A 25,043-nucleotide genomic window follows, 5' to 3' on the forward strand; every position below is an offset into this window, starting at 1 on the left:
TCGAGTTAAAGTTGGGCAAAGAAACTGGCTTCCTGCTGCTCGAGAGTGATCGGCCCATAGATGCACAAATCGTGGGGAGCCTCTGGACATCAGGCACTGGTAAGCAAGGCTCCTACCCATGAAACACACAGCTGAACCCTAGTGTACGCTCTGCCAGGTGCTGATTCACAGTGCGTGATGAGCTCACGGTTCCTGCAGAGCAAATCTAAAGGTCCAACTAACTAGATGCTTGTGCTTACTTCAAAAACTAAGTAACACAGCCCTATTCCTTCTCCTTTTCATGGATTCTCTCTGCCCTGCTCTTCACAATGTAGCATAAGCACCGATGCACTCAGACTCCAAGAAGAATTGTAAATTTTCTTTTCATTAATCTCATACGTAACGATACCTTAAAATCTGCCAATCTGTGGCTTACATAAATTCTTATATAATTTCTTCTCTGAAATTGCTGTTCACTGGCAACGTACCTAATCATCCATTCAAACCCCGGCCCTTCTTATTCAACCCCCTGGGCTCTGGCATTCTCGTGGAGATGTTAGACATTTTCCTCCAACGTGGTTCTGAGGGCGCAGGAGCGTCATGCCCTCCCGTGCCATGCTGGTGGGCAGTGTTCACTTCAGGAAGGAGAAAGCCCTGCAAGTGTATCCAGCCGGGGGGAGGTTATTGCCTCGTAAAAGCACAACAGAACTCTCTTGGCTACTATATTACTCAAGTTTAATTATAGAGCAATATTACAAATATGTGTTTATTTGAAGAAGAGATGAATAACAGTAAACTTTGTAGTCTACTAGCTGTTGAAATCTGTTTGGCATTTGACTGTCTTGCCTTATAGTTCAATATTATGGTGGTGTTTTTATGGATGCTGAAAAAACACTGCCCAAAACAAAATGCAGAGCTACATCAAGATTATCCAGGTGCTTTTTTATTGGAGGTTATGAGCATAGCAAAAGTGATTTGTTATTGTGATTTTCATTAACAAAGAATCACAATCACTAACAACTAGTGTTTGTTCAGCCCTTACACCCTGGCACACACTGTTCCAAAATACAATAACTCCATACCACGTTCAATCAGAATGATCTGAGCAACATGCATTTCCAGCAAGCCTGAGGAAGAACCTAGAAGCCAGAAATCCTGATTTCCCTCACTTCTGACGGCAGAGCATTTCAGTAGGATGGTTCTTCCACCTGGAAGTGGAAGGGAGAAAGATTTTTCCAATATCAGCTTTATTTCATGAAATTACTGAATTCGATCATAAAGCCAGGTTCAAAATTAAAGCAGTTCACATAAGAAGCCTATGCAGAGATCAGGATTCTACACCATGCTTTTAGTTTTTAGTAAATATGTATTAGGTTTATGAGAATCTTGCTATGAGAACTAGGGGTGTGGCACTGTTAGAGGCTACCTCCTCTGAGTAGCAGGGATTTAATTAATTTTGATACTGACCAGGAACAAGAATGACACTTCTTTGTACAGGTGGCAAGTGGTAGCAGCATTGCACCTACAGAGCCTGGGGGAGTAGGGCGTTTGACCATGCAATCCACAGAACTGCTCTGTTGGTACTGAGCTTTTATACTGAACGTACACTATGATCGTCTCAAATAATAAGTCAGAGTGTGCAGAATCTCTCCAGAGGCACCGTCCAGTTAACCCATTCGGGTGCTCTTTAAGTGGGCAGAGAAGGGCCAAACCATAGAAGACCCTTTGAAGTCAAGTCTACAAGTTCTGCCAGGTTGGCTCAGTTTCCATCAGAACTGGGAGAACCATGCTTCTCCTGCACTTGAAACACGCCCTCAGGGAAACCGCCTGCCGATGATCCTCGCACTTGGGAGTGCTTTCATGTCTCTCCCTCCTCTCTGGACGTTATTGGAGGACTCCCATCCACTTTTCAAGCTCAGAAACAAGTGCGTGAAGATGGCCAGCACAGTGCCCCCTGCATCTGATGACACGGGAGGAATGCTGGGCTGGCCTTGCTGAGGGCAGGGTGGGTGGGCCCTGCAGCCAGCTCCCCCTCCCATGCAGACACGCTGAATGCAGGGCTGGAGCAGCCTGGGCACCTGCACGGGCACCGAGGGGGGCAAATGCATCACCCAGAAAGCAATACGGAACACGTTGCACCATCTGGCCTGGGCACCTGCCTCGCCACAGTCCTTGGTGACACCACGCGACCAGACAAGAACTGCGAGAGCTAAGAGGCTCTCCAGCTCCCTGCGCAAACCCCAAGAAGCACCTCCTGTGTTTAAAATAGTAATAATGCCCGTCTGCAGTAGAAGGACTCCGGGTCTCTGCCACGGTGTCCCATGCCCTGCCCCTGGCCGTGGGCACCCTCCCATCCCTCACCACAGAGAAGCACCTTAGGTCAAGTTCTAGGGTGTTGATATTTTGCTGAATTAAACTGTACTAATTTTTTTTTCTTCTCTAGTTTATATTTTCGTCATGTTATTTCTGTGGACTTGAACCTTCCGTCCTCAATGGAAGAAACTGCAGCCTCGGTGAGCTGGTGGAGGAGAGCTGTGAGGGAGTCCCTCAGGAAGACAAGTTTCCTTCAGAGAGCACCTGGTCTCGTGCCTGGGTCCCAGGCAGCTCTGGGTGAGTCCCCAGCTCTGCTTCGGATCAGTTGCCTGATGTGCGCACCTGAGGTTTCTTTCCCTTCATGTGAAATTATGCCTAGGACCCAAACTACATGATCACTGAGGCAATGAAATGAGACAATATGCTTGGCGCTTATAAAATGTTTAGATGTATTTGCCTCCCTGTCCAAATTCAAAGGACATGAGTCCTGAAATAAATATTCAAGGGTGCCTTTTGGGGAGTTACAATAAGGAGCAGTTCTGTGTACCTTCCCCAAGATCCGATGAGCAGTATAGACATCTCCAGGGCATCAGTGGGTGGGAGAGTCCTGGTGCCTCCTTGCTGGCTGCTCTCTGGGCTCAGCAGTGTGCAGGGAGGGTGGTTCCGTTCTGCCTTCCCTGAGCTCAGGTCATCCCTTCTCCCCAGGAGCACCCTCCTGCATGCACTTCAGGGCACCTCGGGCCTCTGTGCCTGGGAACCTGAGAGCTTCCAAGTCCTAAGCCCCAACTCTGCCCCTGGCGGATGCCTGTGAGTGGCTGCTCGTCACAGCACCCACCTGCTGCAGCAGGACTTCTATGGACACACGTCCTCAGAATGCAGAGTCCTCCCTAGGACAGGTGGGACTGTGACCCCAGAGTCCATTTACACCAAATGACCTAAGTGCAGTTTGGAGTTAGGCAAAAGGGGACCATGTCAGAAAGCAATCAAAGAGCAAACATGACTGCAGGGAGGAGCTGCGTTCTGCATTCCTTCCTTAGATTGTAAGGTGCTTCCACGTCAAAGAGACCCATTCAAGTGCCCAGGTCTAACCATCTTCCAAAACATAACGGACAGGATGGAGCTGAGAGGAAGGAAATGGTCAGAATCTGTCTGTGAAGGCACCTGGGCCCAGGTGCCTGCCTCGGAAGGGGCTGACGGCACAGGCAGAGAGCAGACTCGGAATGCCTGCGTGTTTCCTCATCCTGTTTGTTTGGGGGGTGGAGAGCAGGGGAGAATGGCAACTGTGACCAAGGGATCTAATAAGCATTTGAGAATATTTTCAATGTCTGCTTGCCCCAAAATGCCATGAATGGAAGGGAAAAGCGCAAGGAAGAATTGGTGTCCTCTGTCGTAGGGACTCATGCCCTTCTCTGTCCTGTGACTTCTGGTGAATATGGCCTGGGAACAGAGCGAGGGCCTTAAAGATGGAAGAGGTTCTGTCTGTCCTTCAGGAGGTCCACCACAGGCAGGTGGAGAGATCCCAGCAGGAAACTAAAGCCGAGCCCCCCACGCCCTCCCCACAGCTCCATCAGACTGAGGATACAGCACCCAGAGCCAAGTGCTGTTGAAAAGCTGAGCCGCGCCAGGCCAGATCCGTCAGCGAGTCCGAGGCCTACAGATACCCTCACTCACTGAGAGACATGGATTAGTTGACTCCTTCTATGCACCAGGCGTCAAAGCTCTCCTTCCCTGGGAAAAAACAAAACAACAACAACAACAAAGCAGCAGTGACAACAAACAGAAGCCACCGAAGCAATAGCATCAAACCGTTCCTGGCCGCAGTCCCAGCTGTCAGGACCTGGTAGGTGGGTAGATAAGGGGCTGGACTCCTGCACAGGGAGCTACACATCCACCCGGGTGCAGGGCAGTGAGCAGAGCGCATCCATTAGAGTCAGAGCCACTGCGGGACATATAATGCCATGGAAAGGCCAGGAAATATGGCCGTGGAGGGGGACAGCAAGGCCAAGTGGGTGCCCTTCGGGGTGAGCTGGACTCCACAGTGGCCTGGGGCCTCATGAGTCTGTCACACCTCCTGGCTCCTGACTTCAGTGGGAGGGTGATCTTGAGGAGACACTGGCCTCCTTTCCCCCAAACCAGGCATGCATCTGGTGCAGAAGCCCCAGGGATGGAGGGACCGGAAGCCGAGGGATGGCCCAGGAATGTGGAGAGTGGGTTGTGGTCACCCTTCCTCTGTGCCACCTGACCTTGCCTGTGGCTTAAAGCAGGCTTCCTGAAGAGACAGTCCTGAGGGCTGGGGATTGCAGCAGGTCTCGATTTAGGATCACAGAATCCCTTCCCTGCACCCTCATGCACATGCTCACTTCTAAAGCCCACAAAACACACTGCAGGGTGCACAGACTTCATTACGACTCCAGAGAAAAGCTATGAATCCAACCTCAGCTCTCCAATAAGTTAACTCGGCCAATAAGCATCACTTGAAATCGATTCCTAATAAGGAAATGAATAAATACTACTTAATAGCTTTGGTAAGTATATGGATGTGGAGAAATTATGGCCCAATAAAATGACTGCTTTGCCTCCCCCGACATTTACCGCTGCAGGGAACAGTACCTGGCCGTCACACACTTCCAAAGCTCAGTCCTGATCCATCCCGGCCTCTCCCTGCACAGCCACCTCCTGATGCACAGGGACAGCTCCACTGATCACCAGCTCAGTGATCCCAAGGGGCCCCCCAGGCATCAGCGTGATCTGTAAAATGGGAGGAATGCTCGCTGAGTCGCTGCAGGGTTGTCAAGACTCAAGTCCTGACGGCAGCAGTAAAATGGTCTTGAAGTCTCTTTTCTGCAACGACGTACGTGCACTTTGCATGGCCCCAACACTCCAAGGCAGACGCTGTTTCATACTTTCTTTTTAAACCCAACTTGTTTTCTTAGTGCATTGGTCATATGGAAAGCTGGGCTCACGTGGGCATAGTCATTCAAGCATGGAATATAATCAGCTCCAAGTCAGTCTGCAGTACTCAGCCTTTCTGTCCGCTCCTCCAAGACTGTTCCCCTTCTTCTACTTGCACTTCTTCTTTTAACTTAGGGGATTTTAGATCACTGCCTCACAGACAGACATGAGGTGCACTCCACTGCAGTGTCTCCTCATATGCACCTAAGATAGGTGAATCCCACTCCACCCTGCCTCCTTTCCTCCCCTCCCCTCCCCTCCCCCTTCCTCCACTGATCTCTATTTTCTGGAATCCACCACACACACACACACACACACACACACACACACACACACACACTTTTTTCCCCTCATTTCTCTAGCTTCCACATAAGAGGGAAACATGTGACCCTTGACTTTCTGAGTCTGGCTTATCTCACTCACCTGACGTTCTTCAGTTCCGTCCACCTACGGCAGATGCTGATTTCCTTTTTCCATGGCTGAGTACAATTCCACTGTGTATACAGAGTGTATTTCCTTTACCCATTCACCTGGTGGCGGGCATCTGGGCTCGTCCCATAACTTAGCTGTTGGAAGTACCCTACTATGAACATGGATGTGCCTCCGTCACCACAATATGCTGCTGATTTGGGAACTTTTGTATAAATATCAAGGAGTGGGAATCGTATGGTGAATCATATGGTGGCTCCAATGCATAGATATCTGAAAAATCTCCATGTATTTTTGAGAGTGGTACTAATTTTTAGTCCCACCAACATACTATGAGTGAACCTTTCCCCCCCAAATCCTTACAACATTTATTATTGTGTGTCTCCTTGCTGACTGCCATTCTAACTGGAGATGAAATCTCACTATCGTTTTCATTTGCATTTCTCCGATTGCTAGAGATTTTGAATATTTATTCATATATTTGTTGGTCATTTGTACTTCTTTTGAGAAGTGTCTGTTAATTCATGTTTCCATTTATTGCCTGGATTATTGGGGGGTTGGTGTTAAGGGTTATTGTTCACTACACGTTCTGGATATCACTCCTCTGAGGGGTGGGTGGCTCCTACCTCCCATTCTGAGAGACACTGATTAGTTAACATCTTCTATGCACCAGGGATCAAGGCTCTCTCTTCATGCTCTTAGCTGCATCCTTTGCTGTGCAGAAGAAGCCTTTAAAGTTGATGCCATCCCACTTGGTGAGTGTTGGATTTATTTCTTGCACTTCATGCATCTTGTTAAGGAAGTTGGCGACTGTGCCAATATGTTTGAGCCTCAAGCCTACATTGTTTCCTAGCAGTTTCAGTATTTCTGGTCTAACTCCTAGGTCTTTGGTCCACTTTGAGTTGATTTTTGTGCAGGGTGAGAGATAGGATGGAGTTTGTTTCTTCCATATGTGAAGATCCAGTTTTCCCAGAATCATTTGTTTAAAAGCCTGTCTTCTCTCCAACATGTATTTTGGCAATGTTTTCAAGTATCAGATGAGCTTAACTGTGTGGGTTTGTCTCTGTGTCTTCTAGTGCCTTCCATTGGCCTTCATGTCTATTTTGATGTCAATACCAGGCTGTCTTTGCTACAACAGCTCTGTAATAGAATTTCAGATCAGATGTTGTGATGCCTCCTGTACTCCACCTCTTGCTCAGAGTCGCTTTGGCTATTCTGGGTCTCTTGTTCTTCCAAATGGATCTTAAGACTGTTTTTTCTAATTCTGTGAAGACTGCAATTGGTGTTGTGATGGGGATTGCCCAGAATCTATACATTGCTTTTGGCAATATGGCTAGTGTAATGATAATAATTATGCCTATCTAAGACCAGGAGAGGCCTTTCCATCTTCTCAGGTCTTCCTCAATTTCTTTCTTTGATGCTCTATGATTTTCATTCTAGAGGTCTTTCACCTTCTTGGCCACATTTATTCCCAAGTTTTGTTTTGTTTTGTTTTGTTTTTTATTGTTAATGAGATAGTTTTCCTGATTTCTTTCTCAGTAGATTTATTGTTGAAGTATAGGAAAGCTATTGATTTTTGTATTTCATCTTGTATCTTGATACTCAGCTGAATTTATCAGCTCTAGAAGTCTGCTGAGGAACTTTTTGGGTCTTCTTAATATAGGATTGCATTTTCAATAACAGAGATAATTTGGCTTTTTCTTTTCCTATTTGTATCCCTTTAATTTTCTTCTCTTGCTGATTGTTCTGTGTAGAGTTTCAAGAACCATACTGAATAGGAGTGGTGAGAGTGAACATCCTTGTCTCATTCCTGATTTTAGAGGAAATGTTTTCAGTTTTTCTCTGTTCAGTATGATGTTGGCCTTGGGTTTGTCATATACAGTCTTTGCAATGCTGACATAAATTCCCTTCAATCCCAGGTATCTCTCCTATTTTTAACATGAATAAGTGCTGGGTTTGGTCAAAGTTTTTTCTGTCACTATTGAGATGATCATGTGATTCTTTTCCTTAACTGTATTTAGATGGTGAATTACACTTATTGATTTGTGTATGTTGAACCAAACTTGCATCCCTGGGATGAAACTCAATTGATCATGGTGTATTATCTTCTTGATGTGTTTTTGAATATAATTTGCTAATATTTTCTTAAGGATTTTTGCATCTATGTTCATCAGGAATATACATCTTACATTTTCTTTCTGGATATGTGTTTATTGGACTTTGGCATCATGGACACTGGCTTCAGAGAATGAATTTGGCAGTCAGTGTTCTCTCCTTTTCTATTTTATGGAGTAAATTGAGGATTAGTTCTTCTTTAAACACCTGGTAGAATTCAGCCTAGAATCCATCCAATCCTGATCTTTTCTTTGTTGGAAGACTTTTAATTGTTGCTTTAATCTTGCTGCTTGATATTGGTCGGTTTAGGTTTTATACATTCTTATTGTTCAATTTGTGCACATTATAAGTGTCTAGAGACTTGTCAATGTCTTCTAGATTCTCTAGTTTATTGGAGTATCAATTTTTAAAATAGTTCCTAATAACTTACTGAATTTCAGAATTGTCTGTTGTGGCATCTCTTATTTCATCTCTAATTTTGTTGATTTGGGTATCCCCTCTCTTCTGGTTAGTCTGGCTAGGGGTTCATCGAGTCTCATGTATCTTTCCAAAGAACAACTCTGTTGCATTGATCCTTTGTATTGTTTTTTTTATTTCCAATTTCATTAATTTTGTCTCTGATCTAAACTAGCATCTGTCTTCTACTGATTTGAAATTAGTTTGCTTTTTTTTTCTTGGTCTTGAGGTGTAATATTAGATTATTTATTTGGTATCTGATTTTTTTAATATAAGAACTCAGTGCTATAAACTGCCTTCATACTGCCCCCAAGGACTTTGATATGTTGTATTTCTGTTCTCATTTGTTTCTAAGAACTTTAAATTTTCTCCTTTGATTTCTTTTGTGGCCCATTTCTCATTCTGAAATGTGTAATTTAATCTCTAGGTGTTAAAATGTTTTCTGTTTTTTATCCTGTCAATGATTTCTCATTTCATCCAATTATGACCTGATAGAATTCAAGGAATTATGACTATTTTTCTATATTTGCTAAGATCACTTTGTGACCCAAAATATGGTCTATTTTAGAGAAGGTTCCATGTGCTGCTGAGAAGCAAGTGAATTCAGTTGTAGATGGATGAAATACTTTATAGACCTCCAATAGTTCCATTTGATTGACAGTACTTCTTAGTTCCCAAGAGTCTTTACTTACTTAATGTCTGGAATCCTACCTAGTGTTGAGAGGGGTGGGTTGAAGTCACCCAAGATTATTGTACTGAGGTCTATTTGATTGTTTATATTGAGAAGGGTTTGTTTTGTGTATGTAGATTAACCACTGTTTGGGGCATAAATAATTAAAATCAATATATTCTCCCTTAACCAGTAGGAAGTGACCTTCTTTGTCTCTTCCGATTAATTCTGGCTTGAAGTCTACTTTGTCTGATATGGAAAAAGATACCCCAGCATGCTTTTGGTTCCCATTTTTGTGGTATATCTTTTTTCATCCTTTGTCCTTGGTTAAGTCTACGGCAGTCTTCATCTGTAAGGTGAGTCTCTTATAAATGACATATGGCTGGGCCTTGTTTTTAATTCAATCTACCAATCTATGTCTTTTGATTGGAGAATTTAAACATTTGCATTTAATATTATTTAGAGAGATGATTTTCATTTCCTGCCATTTTGATTTATTTCTAATGCTTATTTCAGACTTGATTCTCCTTTAATAGATTATTCTTCGAGTGAGATTCATCTTTATGCCGGCTTGCATTTTGTTTTTCATTTCTTCTGCATTAAATATTTTATTGATTATGGTTTGTAGTATAGACTTAGTGGTTATGAATTCTTTTAGTTTCTGCTTATCATGGAAGATTTTTATTTCATCTTCAATTTTGAAAGACAGTTTTGCTGGATGTAGTAATCTTGGTTGCACCCATTTCCTTTCAGGGCTTGGTATATATTACTACAAGCCCTCCTGGCTTTTAGGATCTTGATTGAGAAATCAGTTGAAATCTGAATTGGCTTACCTCTAAATGTGACCTATTTTTCTCTTGAAGCTTTTAGAATTCTATCCTTATTTGTACATAAGGCATTTTTATTATAATGTGTCTTGGAGAGGGCTTTTTTTGATCATAAATATTTGGGGCATCTTGTATTTGAATTTTCATCTCATTCCTAAGTATTGGAAATTTTTCTGATATTATTTCATTGAAAAGACTGTGTGTTCCTTTAGTTTGTATATTAGAGCCTTCTACACCAATAATTCTTAGATTTGGTTTCTTAATGTTATCCCAGATTTCTTGAATATTCATGATCTCTTAGCATCACTTTCATATTGTTGACTTTATTTTCAAGATCATGTACTTTGTGTTCAGTGCCTGAAAATCTGTCTTCAAAATGGTCTTATCGTCAGGTGATGATTTCCATTGACTGCTTTATTTTGTTGAGTTTTTCATTTCCAGGAGTTCTGTTCAGTTCTTTTTCATAATTTCTCTCTATATTGAAATGATCTTTCATTTTCTGTATTTTCTAAGTTCATTCCTTACATTTTTTTTCAGCTCATTGAACGTTTTCAATTATGACCTTTCTAAATTTTCTCTCCCACATTTCCTCCAATGTCATGTCCACGGGATCAGTTGTTGAAGTGTTTTGGGTGGTTTGAAGGATCTATTTTCCTGCTTTTTCATACTGCTTATATGTGTACCCATCTATTGGGGTGATTAGTGCTTCTACTTTTATGCAAGGGACTATATAGGGGACTCCTTTATCTTAAGAGACTTGGTCTGGTGAATATCCACGTCTTGAGACTTTCACTCAATATGTCTCCTCTGCTGTTCCCGAATCAGCAGCACTCTGAAAGAAGATATTGAACCCCACTTACCGTAGACACTTCAGAGCAGAGCCTTGTACTAATCAGCTCTAGGGGGAAAACATGTTGATAATGATCTCCACAGGTCCTTTATCCCAGGTGTAAAGTTGTAACAATATCCTGAAATAAGTTGAAAAATAAGTTAATAATGATAGTAGAATTACTATTACATTGTATAGAAAAGTGGAGGAGATGAAATTGGGTAAAAGAAGAAAAGATCGAAAATAAAAATATAGACCAAACTAAAAAGAAGAAAAAGGTGGATGTGGGGGAAATTTGAGGCAGTAACAGGTAATGCTAAGAGGAAAAGAGGGGCTGAGGAGCCAGTGTCAACCTAAGCTAGGAAAACAGAGGTAGAATAATTCCAATTAATGCTTTAAAACATTACAAGAAACACAGTTTGATGGGATGAAGGCATAATATTGAATGCTAGGGGAACAACTATGGAGTGAAAGTGAAGACACATGTACACATGGTCAGAATTGACGTGTGAGGAGCTATTCACAGTGATCCTTGCCCAGGTGGAAGATTCCTGAGTCTTCCTGGTTTGAACCTCATCAGGATTGGGGTCTTTAGAGGGCATGCAACTCTCTTCTTGTATCCTGCCAGCGTGCTGGGGCACAGGGCTACTTCCCAGCCATTCCTGTTCATCAGCCGGGGCCCTGAGGCTGCCAGCTCAGAGGGTGCTGTGCTGCACCTGTTGCTCGCCTCTTCTGGTGCTGGAGCATGGGTACAGGGCTCGGGGAGGTTGTTCTTTTTTTAATTTGTTATTAATTCTAATCAGTTATACATGACAGCAGAAAGCTTTTCAATTCATTGTACACAAATGGAGCACAACTTTTCATTTCTCTGGTTGTACACAATGTAAAGTCCCACCAGATGTGCAGTCATGCATGTACTTAGGGTGATGATGTCCATCTCACTTCACCATCTTTCCTACCCCCATGCCCCCTCCCTCACCACCCTCCTCTTGGCCCAATCAAAGTTGCTTCATTCTCCCCCCACACACCCCATTATGGATCTGCATCCCCTTATCAACAAGAACATTCAGCCTTTAATTTGGGGGGGAGGGATTGGCTTACTTCACTTAGCATGATATTCTCCAGCTCCATCCATTTACCTGCAAATGCCATAATTTTATTCTCTCTTAATGCTGAGTAATATTCCATTGTGTATATGTATCACAGTTTCTTTATCCGTTCAACTACTGAAGGGCATCTAGGTTGGTTCCACAGTTTAGCTACTGTGAACTGAGCTACTATGAACATTGATGTGGCTGTGTCCCTGTAGTAGGATGATTTTAAGTCCTTTGGGTATAAACCCAGGAGTGGGATAGCTGGGTCAAATGGTGGTTCCATTCCAAGTTTTCTAAGGAATCTCCATACTGCTTTCCAGATTGGTTGCACCACTTTGCAGTCCCACCAGCAATGTATGAGTGTGCCTTTTCCCCACATCCTTGTCAGGCCAGTTATTCTGACTACTGAGGGACGCTGGGCACATGCTCCCCTCCACGGGGTCTGCTCTACAGTGTCACAGCACCTGGTGGCGGTCTACATCTGAGCGCACACTGCCTTGGCCATGAATTATGGGCACCACTCCTGACTTTGCCTGATCTCCCAGGGAGGCCGTGTTGAGCTCTGGGTCAGGACCAGCCTCCCGGGGAGTGACCAGCACTTGGCCTACTCCAACCCACTCCCCTGTCCACAATGAGGGGAGGTGCCTTCAACAGCTCTCAGCTCCAGCAGGAATTGCGAGTTCCTTCTAGACTGCTATTGAGACCCCCATTCAGAGGCGTTCCCTCTTGGTTTATTTGTCACTATCTGAAGGTGAGGAGGAGCTTACTGATTCATTTCTTCCAGGTGGCTGACCAGTGTGGACTCCACAAAGTGGCCGCCCGCCCCATAGGGCTTTCAGTCCTCAATGCAGGTTAAGCTGACTCCGTGGCTCCCACTCTGTGGCTCCCACTGGGCTCTGACCTGCTCTGCTTTTCCTCCAGCTGCCATTAAGGAAGTGAGCTGAGGGCTCCTCCTCTCCTCTTCCTCACCTTGTCAGGTTCAAAGCTAAGGAGCTCTGTCTTTATTTTCTGCTTCAGTAACCAAACTCCAAGTCCCTTTGGCTTAGTCAGCTCTTTTGCTGCTGTGACCGAAAGACCTGACAAGAACAATTTTAGAGGAGAAAAGGTTTATTTCGGGGCTCACAGCTTCAGAGGTCTCAGTCCATAGATAGCCGGCTCCATTCCTTGGGGCTCAAGGTGAGGCTGAACATCACGGCAGAAGAGTGTGGCAGAGGGAAGTGGCTCACATGATGATCAGGAAGCAGAGAGAGGTCTCCACTCACCAGATACAAAATATATATCAGATACAAAATATATATTCTGCAAAGCCACACCCCCAATGCCCACCTCCTCCAGCCTCACCCCACTTGGCTTCAGTTACCCCAGGTAATCCCATCAGGTGATTAATTCATTGATCAGATTAAGGCTTTCATGGCCTGGTCACTTCACCTCTTAGCCCTCCTGCACTGTCTCACACATGGGTTCTAGGGGACACCTCACACCTAGACCCTAACCCTCCAGGTCTCAGACTGTCCTGTTGCAGCGTGCCCTCTGTCACCCACTCTCGGCCGGATGTTCTCCCACTGCTTCCTCCCTGGGCTGTGGAGGGTTGGGAGACCAGGGTTGCTGCCTAGATCCACTCTGCCATCTTCTCCTCTCATTCTTTTTCTTTTCTTTCTGCAGTTTCCATGCACCTATCAAGGAGGTGCTCGATGCATCTTCACTAAAGGAATTGGCACTGAATTTTTAACTAACTCTAGAGATGGTTGTTTAAAATAATATATCATGTTTTCCAAAAGACTCGCTCTCCTTTCAAATAGCTTAATAATAATTTTTTTAAGTTCTCACATAAACAATTGATAATGATAAAAAGGGTTAGTCCGCATCATCCCAGTGGCTTAACGTTCAGGGAGAATGCTTGGGTCTCAAGAGTAGGACCGATAACTTAGTGTCGTGGTGGCTCCTGTCCAGTCTTGGATATGCAGCTGCTGCTCCCTCCACATCCCGCCATGGAAGAAAATCAATGAGAACCTGAAATTAAGGTGCTGAGAAAAACTAAATCAGGAAGTATAAAGAAAACAGAGAGAGGGGCTTTGCTGCTTATGGAAGCAAACAATGCCTGCAAGGTTAATGAACGCTTGTCAGCAAATCCTTCTCCTGGGGTGGGCTGTGCGTAATAAAGTCCTCCAGAAGCATCACCCATTGCTGGCGAGCATGCTCAGAGCAGGCTATTTTCAATTCCAGTAGGCGTGGACCAAAGTGATTTAAACTCCACATTGCTGTTGTAAATGGGCACATCATTTTCTGTGTAAAGTCATACGATTTTCCTAGATTTGCCGATCCATCAAGAGAAAACAATTAAAATTTATTTTAAGAATTCTGGGGTGAGGTTTTAAATGTTCAGAATGTTAAAAGCGCTAAGTTGTCTGCCTTTTCCAGCGCTCATCAGGCCAGGTGATTATAATTGACCTAGTCATTAGAGGATGCAATTTGAATTGTTGTTGACCTTTATTGATTATGAAGGACCCTCGTCTACTGCCCAGCAGAGGTAAAGGGGGTCAAAGTCGAACCCTTCGTTGGAATAGCCGGTGCTTTGTTTGAGAAGTGATGAGAAGACACGGGAGTGATGGATCAAGGAGAGTTAGGAAAAGCTTTCAAAGCCCTGAGTGAGGACTTAGAATCGGCCAAAGAATTGCAAAATGCATTTGCTACCAAGAGCTGGAAAATAACCATATCTGCTTTATGCCACGATTTGCCCTAGAATCTACCCTAAATAGTAGCGTAGATATTTAGGCTCTACACTTTAATACATAGTGGGGATGGGGGGAAGGAAGGCACGAAGTCTTTTTATTGAAATTCCTACAGGATGGGTGTATTGACACCCCTTCAATATAGGAACACCCGCAGGAGCATTTCATAGTACAAGCAATTCAAAAGTCTGCAGGAATTTCAATTAAAAAAGTTTTTTTTGTTTTAAATTCCACTGGGGCAAAATTCATTTTTCAAATTTATTTAGTTATGTCAGGATTTCATAGGGGCTCCAAAGGAAAGCAACCCATCAGCTACAAAAGTAGACATTTGTAAATAATAGATTCCACTCGGTCTTTCTGAGTCGGGCTCAGTGGAGCAGACATCTCCTGCAGAGGCCAGGGCTCCCGGCCTTGGGCACATCCTCTACCTCCGTCCTGGTCGTGTGTTAGGCAGACTTGACAATTTGCAGATTCCTGCGCTCCAAAAGTAGTCCTGTTGTCTGACAGTCGACCACGGGTGGGCTCCGCGTGCATCCCACATCCAGACAAGCGCTTGCATCTGGTGAGACCAGGGAGCGGCCTTGGCATGGTGTCCCCAACATCCCGGTTAGCCCTAGAGGAAGATCAAGGTATCAGATCTGCAAGTTGGAAGCAGATGAGCAAGGATGGAAAGGGCCCCCCGCCAAGGAGGAACACAATTCCCAAAGGGGTGTGGCCACTCCTCCCACGGAGTTCACCACCAGAGGAAGGTGATCCACTCTCCGACTTCTTCTTTGGAAACGCGCTTGCCTTTCCTTCTTGCCACCAATGGCTCTCCTGACCTGGAGTTCTGCAGCCCCTGGCTCTCTACAGACTCTGGGGGCTCCTGCAACCCCTTCCGTGGACTTCCAGGACACCCCTTCAATACAGTAACACCCGCAGGAGCATTTATAGTACATACAATTCGAAACCTTGTCCTCTTGTTTGAATTTGTAGGTCACATATGAATTCTAAAGAGATTTTATCCATGAAGAAAACAGGTATCTTTGGTTGGCCAGAGACCACTAAAGACTCAGGGTGTAAATCATGCAGAACATCACACTTGATGATCTTTTTTTAAAATTATTTTTTATTTATTTTAATTAGTTATATATGACAGTGGAATGCATTTATGCACTTTGCTGTATCACACATAGATGGGATATAATTTCTGCTTTTTCTGAGTGTGCATGTTGCAGAAACATTTTGGTCCTGCAGTCACATATGTACATACAGTAATGATGTCTGTTTCTTTCTATCATTCCTATCCCCACTTCTCCTCACACACTTAATTTTCCTCTACCTAATGTAAGGTAATGCTATTCTTCTCTAGTGCCCCCCACCTTATTGTGAATTAGCATCTGCATATTAAAGAAAACATTCGGCCTTTAGTTTTTGGTATTGGCTTATTTTGCTTAACATGGTATTCTCCAGTTCCATCCATTTACTGGCAAATGCCATAATTGTGGTCTTCTTTAAAGCTGAGTAATATCCCACTGAGTACATATACCACATTTTCATCTGTGGAAGTTCACCTAGGTTGGTTCCATAGTTTAGTTATTGTGACTTGAGCTGCTATAAACATTGACATGGCTGTGTCACTGTAGTGTGCTGACTTTAAGTCCTTTGGGTATAAACTGAGAAGGGGGACAGCTGGGTCAAATGGTGGCTCCATTCCCAGTTTTCTGAGGAATCTCCTCACTGCTTTCCATAACGGTTGTACCAATCTGCTGGGGGGACGGGTGGAAATGACATGAAGACCTTTTGGTGACTAGGACAACTAAGCGTGGTCCAGAGACTGCACGACTTCAGGAGCGTCTCTCTCCAGGTTCTGCATGTGGTTCCCTGGTCTGGTGGCAGGAGGTGACGTGAACTGTGTGAATGCAGCAGCTATTGGGGGTGACGGTGTGTTTCCCAGAGTTCCTCTAAGGTTTCTCTTGTATTTGACAAACTAACGGGAATGACCAAGAGCTGAGGGTTAAAAATCACCCAGTCCTGGGCTTGTTTTGCTCACTCTTCCTTCAAAACTAATGTAGAGTCATTCAACAATACCCAGATCTGCCACTCACGTGCTCCAGTTTGGGGAACGTCATTTAGTTTTCATGAACATCACTTTTGTTGATTCCGAAACTGAGAAAACAGAACAATCTCCCAGAATTGTGAGAGGCCACAGCAGGTGCAGAGTGGGCCCACGGGCCCAGAGCAGCCCACACACCAAGCAGCCCACACACCAAGCAGCCCACACACCGAGCACACGTCCATGACGCTTCCTCCGTGCCCCGGGTCTGGTGCCAGGCACGTTTGTGAAGTGTGGCCTTCCGTGGTTCCCTGGGAGTGCATGGCAGGGGTGCATGGTGGCTGGGGCATTAGTTCTCCAGCCACACTGTGCAGACCAGCAGGGTCCAACCCAGAACCCAGGCAGGCCTGCAGCGTCCTCCTCGTGGCCACTCCTCAGATTACGAGCCAAGGGGGAAAGGAGGGTGGGACAATCTGCTCCTTTCCCTCTTGTCCTTACACACGTGGGAGATGGCCCATCCTAAGCTACGTCAGGGGGCTGAGTTTCTGAAACTGCTGACGGGACACTGCAAGTTTCTGGGGCCAGGGCTGCATGTCCTTCAGGCCACTCTTCGTGCAGCATCACACACAGAGGGCAGACGGCACCAGGTGACAGGTGCAGAGGCCGTGCAAGCAGCCGGCTCGGCGCCTCCTGCACCCCCTGTCCACAGTCTGTAGGACCCTTTACAGCACAACAATGTCCTCACCACTGTGACATTGAACTGTCCTGGATGCCCAGCACCATCTAACAGATTCTCGGATGAATCGGTCTACCCCCGGCAAACTCTCACGAGACAGCTCCTCTTGGCCCAATTCTGCATGTGAGTAAACGGAGGCCACAGGAAGTGACTGATCTCAGCATCCACGTGGGCTCAGGCTGGTGACGGCTGTGAGACGCTGCAGTCAAGAGCTGAGCATTTCCTTCCCAACTGAGGAAAGACCATCTGCACACCAGGGGCTCCCCAATGCCCAGCCTCCAGCAAAGGTGTAGAAACTGGCGTGTCCTCGGAGGCACCTCTCCTCTGGCTGATCATTCCCTCAGCTGGTCCTGGTACTGAAGTCTCCTGCCCCCACCTGAGCTCATTTGTAAGCTGATAAGGTCCTTTTTCAGCTCCTCAATTACCTCTGAACAAGTACAGCGCGCAGGAGGTGTTCAGGTGGCAGGTGACGCTGCACCTTGGGAGAAGCGTCTTCCTAGGCAGGCCCTCAGCTCTGTGCAGAGTGTGCTTCATGAAGTCACTGGCTAGGGAGGTCACAGCCTGAGGGGCCTTCCATGTGGTGGACCAGCCAGGAGAGAGCAGGCCCTGGGAAGGTCCATCTCTGATGGGAGGGTCCTGAAGGCATGGCCCTGGGAGAGGAGTCCCAGCAGGCAGACTGCGTGAGTCCCTGAAGGAAAGGACGAGTAAGGCAGACCACCTGCTGGCTGGAAATGACCATTCACGGGTGCCTGGATCCAAAACAATGCCTACAGACCCCAAAACGGAGCTGAGCAGAGCAAGGTCACCTAGAACTAAGGTACAGGGCACGTCCAAGGGGGTTCTGAATGAGAAACTTCAGCCACAAAGGCACATGTCTTCAAATTGTGCCAGCCTGACCAGTGGCACGATTTGAGGACATGCCACCCAAGTACTGCAGTGAAGATTCCAGCCCAGGGCTGGGCCCGACCCAGGGTCCCTCACGCAGGGCCCTGAGGTTCTTCTATAAGGCAAGAGGAGGGATGCCAGCCAGCGACGGGCAGGGAGCCCAGAGAGGGCTACAGCCAGGTCCCAGGTGGGCAGACATTAGGGTACACCTGCACAAGTGGGATGTGAGGACCCAGAGCGTCCAGAGCATGCCAGACACAGCCTCTCAACAGCACTTGACACTCATCTTAAGGACTTGCTCCTCCTTTTCTAGGTTTACAAATGGTGTGGCAATGTTGCTTATCCACATATCCCAAAGCATTAATAAGAGCTGTTATTAATCACCTTACTCTTGGTTCTGATAGGGTTTCACACTTGGTATCCGAAATTGTATGAAAAGTGTGAAAGGACAACCAGAAAGTCCAGGGGTCGTTCTTGTTATGTATGTATGTGTGTATATGTATGCATGAGTGTGTGTCAACGTTTGTGTGTGTGCATGTGTGTGTGCTCCGTGTGTCTGCAGGACTGTGTGGGCACATGCTTATGTATATATATGCAGGTGCATACCCTGATCAGTCTTGGGAGGTTGGCGGGCTTCATGCATGCTGTTGTGACCTAGAAGAGATACACGAGTATCTTGACATTGGTAATCGACAGAGACAATCTGAACCCATGACAATTGATTCCGAAGCCCATGTTCTAATTCCAAGAAGCAGCTAGGAGTAATGCAATGCAGGGTTAAATGGAGAGTGTAGGCCAGACCCACACCCAGAATAAAACCGGGAACCGTCAGACCAGGGTAATGGCTGCCCTTGGATGAGGAAGCCCCAAAAGGCAGCAAGCCCCGATCTGGAATGGGGTCACACTGCTGTGGCACTTAGAGGCCTCCATATGTCTACACTCACGTGGTCCATGAATCACACATAATGTATTCCATCTCAGACACGGGCCTTCCAAGTTAATGCTCTCATTCTTTTAACAAGTACATGAATCCCTGGAGGAAGGAAGAAGTAACCGCATGTGGGAACGCTCATGCATGCACCCCATCCGGCAAACCAAGAGAACATTCTCTGTTTCACTTTCAGTGAGTATGATTGACAGACAAAAGCTGCGCGACTGCACATCTGAAGGTGTAAGATGGATAGTCTGTAGCAGACACTGCAGTGTTCCTCTGGTGGTGGCTGATCGGGGAAGTGCGTTGCTGGGCAAACATCTGACACACTTACACAAACCAGGACAGAGCTCTCTCCCGCCCATGAGGCCACTCTTATGGACATGGTCCATCATCAAATAAAAGGTCGCATGGTCCACGACTGTGCCTTGAGAAATCATCACCAAAATCAAGTTAACTAAGGCACCCAGCACCTCCAACAGCTACCATTCTCCCCAAACTTTGAAAGGAAACTTGTTCAAGCATTACTGAAGTAATCAAGAACTAATTTTAAATGATTTTTAAAAATAGATCGAATTCAGAATTAAGTAAAAATCTACAACAGATAAATTTGACTTTAATGGAAGATGAGTAATACTGATAATTAAGCTACATTTGAATGCCATTTTTTCTTTCAAATGTATTTATTTTTAAAAAAGATTTTACTGCATTATAGTTATGCATAATAGCAGGGTTCATTTTTTCTCTTTTTAAAATTTTTTTATTTGTTCTAATTACTTATACATGACAGTAGAATGCATTTTGACACATCGTACATAAATGGAAAATAACTTCTCATTCTTCTGTTTGTACATGATGTAGAGTTAAAAAGGTCGTGTAGTCATATATGCACATAGGGTAATAATATCTGATTAATTCTGCTATCATTCCTACCCCAAACCCCCTCCCCTCAGTTACTCCCCTCTGTTTAATCCAAATACGGTTATATCTGCCCCCCCACCGCTTATTGTGAATTAGCATCTGCATATCAGAGAAAACATTTGGCGGGCTTCATGCATATTGTTGTGACCTAGAAAAGTTGTGCCTTGAGAAATCATCACCAAAATCAAGTTAACTAAGGCATCCAGCACTTCCAACAGCTACCTTTCTTCCCAAAGTTTGAAAGGAAACTTGACATTGGTAATTGACAGAGATAATCTGAACCCATGACAATTGATTCCAAAGCCCATGTTCTAATTCCAAGAAGCAGCTAGGAGTAATGTGCATCTATGCAATGCAGGGTTAAATGGAGAGTGTAGGCCAGATCTACACTCTTTGGTTCTTTGGGATTGGCTTATTTCACTTTGCATAATATTCTCTAGTTCCATCCATTTACTGGCAAATGCCATAATTTTATTCTTCTTTAAAACGGAGTAATATTCCATTGTATATATGTGTGTGTGTATATGTGTGTGTGTGTGTGTGTGTGTGTGTGTGTGTGTGTATATATATATATATATATATATATATATATCACAATTTATTTATCCATTTATCTGTTAAAGGGCACCTAGGTAGGTTCCATAGTTTAGCTATTGTGAATTGAGCTGCTATAAACATTGATGTGGCTGTGTCACTGTAGTGTGCTGATTTTAAATTCTTTGAGACCGAGGAGTGGGATAACTAGGTCAAATGGTGGTCCATTCCAGGTTTTATGAAGAATCTCCATACTGCTTTTTCCAGAGTGGTTGCACCAATTTGCAGTCACACCAGTAATGTATGAGTGTGCCTTTTTCCCCACATCCTCGCCAACATTTATCTTTGCTTGTAATCTTGATGATTGCCATTCTGATTAGAGTGAGATAGAATCTCAGTGTAGTTTTGATTTGCATTTTTCTAATTGCTAGAGGTGTTGAACATTTTTTGATATATTTGTTGATCAGTTATATTTCTTCCATGAAGTGTCTGTTCAGTTCTTAGCCCATTTATTGATTAATTTGTTTATGTATAATGTAAATACATATATATATATATATATATATATATATATATATATATATATATATATTAAAAGTGTGGACAATTTTTCTCAGNACATATATATATATATATATATATATATATATATATATATATATCTACAGAATTCATTCATAGGATAAATGACAGTCTGTACACATCGACCAAGGTCCCTCACTCCCCCTACTTCCCAGCACCTGGTAACCACCACTCACCTCAGTTTCATGAATGTGGCGTTTTTAGATGGCACACATAGGTGAGATCATACAGTATGTTACCTTCCCGTGTCCGGCTCACTTCACTTAACATAACGATCTTCAGGTTCATTGGTTGTTCAGCAGCATGTTGCTTGATTTCCACATATTATGAATTTTCAAGTTATTTTTTTTACCATTACTGATTTTTAGTTTCATATCAATGAAATCAGAAAGGATACTTTATATGACTTAAAATCCTTTAACATATTAAAATTTGTTTTAGGGTGGTCAGCCCCTTTCCCCAGCTACCCCTCTCATTGCCCCATGGACTCATGGTCATGGTGGCAGGGATGGTGGCTACACATGGGCTCAGAAGCATGGACTTCCACTCACAAGGATGAGTTGGCTACAGCCTCTGCTGAGCTCCCAATTTGCCAACAGCAGAGACCGACACTCGGCCCCTGATATGGCATCATTCCCCAGAGAGATCGGCCAGCAGCCTGGTGGCAGGTGGATTGTATTGGGCCACTTCCATCATGGAGGGGGCGGCAGTTTGTCCTTATGGGAATAGACCCTTGTTCTGGGTATGGACTTCCCTTCCCTGCACGTAGTACTTCGGCCAAAACCACCATCCGTGGACTTAGAGGAAGCCTTACGCATCATCGTGGTATTCTGCACAGCATCGCTTCAGACCAAGGAGCTCACCTCATAGCCAAGGAAGTGGGGCAGTGGGCTCCTGCTCATGGGACTCACTGGCCTTACCACGTTCCCCACCACCCTGAAGCAGCTGGTTTGACAGAGAGATGAGATGGACTCTGGAAGATGAAAGTTTGATGGCTGCTGTGATCATCTGAGGATATCAGACTCCAGCTTCTTCACTATTCCAAAGCAGACTCCGCAGCGATTCCCCGGAAGCTTTGGTCTCAGACTAGGGTAGCACTGTTGAACTCTCCGGTTCTGGGGCTGTGCAGCTACTGGTTGCTCATCCTCTTGGACTGTGCAGCTACTGGTTGCTCCAGCTCTCCAGCCCGCAGATGGACATTGTGGACTATCCAGTTTCTTGTCGCATAAACCAACCTAATCAATCCCCTTTATATAATTATGCTTCCTGTTGATTCTGTTCTTCTACAAAACCCTGTCTAATACAGTAGCCAAAGATATAGTCTACTCTAGAGAATATTTCATATGCACTTGAAAAAAATGTATCCCGCTTCCTCCTTCCCTTCAAGATTTCTGCTGAGAAATTTACTGATAGTCCTTAAAACATTGCTTTGTTTGTGATAATTCTTCTTCTTTTTCTGCTTTCAAAATTCTCTGTTGTTGACCTTAGAAATTTTTATTACACTGGGTCTCAGGGCAATCCTTAGATTGATCTTGATTGGGATTTTTTGAGCTTCATAAATCTGGATGTCCACATATTTCCTAATATTTGGAAAGTTTCCAGTCATTATTTACTTAAATTAGCTTTCTGCTTCTTTCATTGTATCTTCTCCTTCTGTGGCTTCCATAATGAATGTATTTTTTAAATGGTGTCCCACAGGCCTCATATGCTTTCTTTATTCTCTGTTTGTTGTTGTCATTCCTCTAGCTGACTAATTTCAAGTGACCTGTCTTCAAGTTCATTGATTCTTTCTTCTACAAGATGAAAACCACTATTTCAGCTTTCTATTGCATTTTTCAATTCTGCCATTGTATTTTCCAGGTTTGGAATTTCTGTTTAGTCTCTTTATGGTTTCTATGTCTTTACTAAACTTTGTTTCATTCATGCATTGTTTGCCTGATTTCATTTAATTGTCTACCTTTATTCTATTGCATTTCATTGCACTTCTTTCAGATAACTGTTTGGAACACTTTGGCAATTCTAAGATACTCATTTATTCAGAGACAGCTATTGGAGCTGTATTGATTTATGTTGGTGCTGTCATGTTGATGTGATTGCTTGTTTTAATCCATGAAGTCTTTCACTGGTGTCTATGCATTTGAAAGAGCAAACATCTCTTTCATTTTTTACAGAGTGGTTTCAACAGATAAAGGCTTTATTCTGTTGTATGGGGATCAAACAGAACAGCTGACAGGACTTCCTTCAAGGTTGATATTATGTAGGGTAGGTTCCAGGTCTTGTGGCTGCAGCTGGGTCTGATTTGGAGTCTGCAGATCACAGGCCTGTTACTAGGAGTTTGTGCTGGCCTGAACCTCTTGGTTCCCCAAGGGTACGGAATTGCCTCCAAGGCCATCGTGAACAAGGTAGCACTGGAAAACAATCTTCTTCAAAGTCTTTAGTTGGATCTACAGATAGAAAGCCAGTTATCAGGAGTAGGGATAGATAGGGCTCCTAGTAGTCACAGGGTTGGCTCCCTCTGGGTCACTGGGTGAGTCCCTGGATGGGTTGGACTGGCTGGAGACTACTAAGAGAGGTTGGGACTAAGTCATAGGGTCACTTTGGGATCTATAGTTGGACCAAGATCAATGGGCCTGCCTCTGAGGACACAGATGGAGAAGTCTGGTTGCTGAGTGAGCAGGACTGACCCAAGTCTGTGGCTAAGGGGAACTGAAGCCCCGTTGGATGTAATTGCAAGACTCACAGTCATACCAAAGTCAGCAAGTCTGACTGCAGAGGCATGGACAGGCGTGTGTCTGACAGGGTCCTTGGACAGGATTGCTCTAACACCACCAGTGAGATGGCTTGGAACCATGTCACCAGTCACTTCAGGGGCCACAACAAGGAACAGTCAGTGAACCTAGTACTTGAGGCACAGTGTGTGTGACATTCTTGGTCCTTTGTGAGATGCTGCTACTTGTGGGACCAAAGCCAAAGGAGGCTCTGAGTTCACAGAGGTACGGGACAGTTCCCAGGTATCGATGCAGAGTCACAGTTAGGGTAGCGACCTGCCTTCTCTGTTGACCCCTCCTTGGTCTTAGATTCCACCAGATCTTCACAACTTCCTACCTTAGTTGTGAAACTCCTGCAGTTTTTTCATGAATGACTGCCAAATCACAGTTGCTGTGGAGTATCACCTATTCTATCTTGCTGATGTTGCTTCCCTCAGGGAATATTCTTAATATTGAAAGAGTCACTATAGAATAAAGAAAATAATATATGATCATAAAATGCAAAACACCTCTGCATGTTAATAGAAAATCCTCATACATATATGCAAATAATCATATAGTAAACGTGAAAAATTGAGCCTCACTAAATGATCAGAAGAGAAAAAAATGCAATATCACTTTTCATTTTGCACATTGGAATTATGAGTTGCTTTTGTTTCTCTATCTATTTCTGTAGGTTTCAAAGTTTCTACAGTGTCAATATTATTATTACTGCTATCATTAGGAAAAACAATGGTGTCACTTTAGGAAAGCACTGTGGAATAGGTAGCATTTCAGGAACCTCAGGACAGACTGGGGAACCACACAGTGAAATGTTCTTGAACTCCAGAACTTCTCTGCACAGCAATGGCACACTGTTCTTGAACTCCAGGACTGACGTCAGAACAGCTTCTGCATAGACACAGGGAGCCATGGGGGGTTCTAGAGGTGCACGCGGAGGTTCACCTGCACCTGCAGCACCGTCAGCACGGCTTTCCACCTTCTTTCTTTGAAATTCCTAAAACAACCAAGATCAGAGAGAGCCAAGGTCATGGAAACCAGAAGCGTTCTGGCTACCTGGGCTGGCCTGCTGTTTCCCTGGCACTCGGCCAGGCGCCTAGTCCGGGCTCAAGCAGGATTTCCTGCCTTCACCCAGAATTTCCAGGTTCGTTTGAGTTGGATTCAGGATGTTTCAGCTTTTTACTTAAAAAGTAATTTGACACAACTAAAAGAATTCTGAAGCCTGCTTTCAGGGAAAAATGAGAGAGAAAAGAGAGAG

The 25,043-nt window shown here is 44.5% G+C and overlaps 1 long non-coding RNA gene across 1 annotated transcript in view; it reads right to left on the reverse strand.

Moving 5' to 3' along the window:
- Positions 1-811: 811 nt before the first annotated feature.
- The window catches only part of LOC125617858, a 67,816-nt gene continuing 43,584 nt past the window's right edge, over positions 812-25,043 (reverse strand). The window contains exons 2-3 of the long non-coding RNA XR_007348963.1: positions 10,602-10,709; positions 812-5,040 (exon numbers count right to left, since the gene is read on the reverse strand). This is a non-coding gene — a long non-coding RNA (uncharacterized LOC125617858). The remainder of the gene's footprint in view (positions 5,041-10,601; positions 10,710-25,043) is intronic.

Source organism: Marmota marmota, unplaced genomic scaffold (genome assembly GCF_001458135.2).
Source record: "Marmota marmota marmota unplaced genomic scaffold, marMar, whole genome shotgun sequence".
In the NCBI taxonomy this organism is placed as follows: Eukaryota; Metazoa; Chordata; class Mammalia; order Rodentia; family Sciuridae; genus Marmota; species Marmota marmota.